Source organism: Apaloderma vittatum, unplaced genomic scaffold (assembly GCF_000703405.1).
Source record: "Apaloderma vittatum isolate BGI_N311 unplaced genomic scaffold, ASM70340v1 scaffold26895, whole genome shotgun sequence".
Lineage (NCBI taxonomy): Eukaryota > Metazoa > Chordata > Aves > Trogoniformes > Trogonidae > Apaloderma > Apaloderma vittatum.
This window is the reverse complement of record NW_009719255.1, coordinates 51,902-52,362: the sequence shown is the minus strand read 5'-3', so window position 1 is coordinate 52,362 and position 461 is coordinate 51,902. Positions and strand designations below refer to the sequence as shown.

Here is a 461-nt window from a genome sequence, read left to right as displayed (position 1 = left end):
CACGGCTGCTTACTGTACTTGGTAATATTAAAGAGAACTGTTAGGTTAAACCCACGGGTTTTGTTTCCCATAGCATGACAATACACGGTGTTGTATGGAGCACTTTAAAGTATCCTGAGAGGATATCTTTCTGCCAAGTTAGTAACAGCATCTTCAGTCTTCACATAACCATTCTCTATCCGTTTGTAAGAGACTAACATAGGCAGATCAAAGGGGCCAGCCTGCAAAAATCAGAAAGAAAACACACCTGTATTGCAGCTGTTACATTCCCAAACTCGTACAGCTTTTTTTCTCTGTTATTTTTTAGAAAAAAATATTCTTAATGTTTTATAGGAGAAGAAGAATGATTAGCCCATGATAAAAGTGCCAAACGTCATTCACAACCAAATAATAAGGTGGAAAATCGGTTTGTACAACCTGCAAAGTGCTGCATGAAGTCTAGAGGGGGCCTCTTGGCTGTG

At 39.3% G+C, this 461-nt stretch overlaps 1 protein-coding gene across 1 annotated transcript in view; it reads right to left on the bottom strand.

Moving 5' to 3' along the window:
• Positions 1 to 461, bottom strand: part of ATP11C (ATPase, class VI, type 11C) — a gene marked incomplete at its 5' end in the record, with an annotated part of 40,986 nt that continues 40,525 nt past the window's right edge. The window contains one exon of the mRNA XM_009870564.1: positions 1 to 221. The remainder of the gene's footprint in view (positions 222 to 461) is intronic.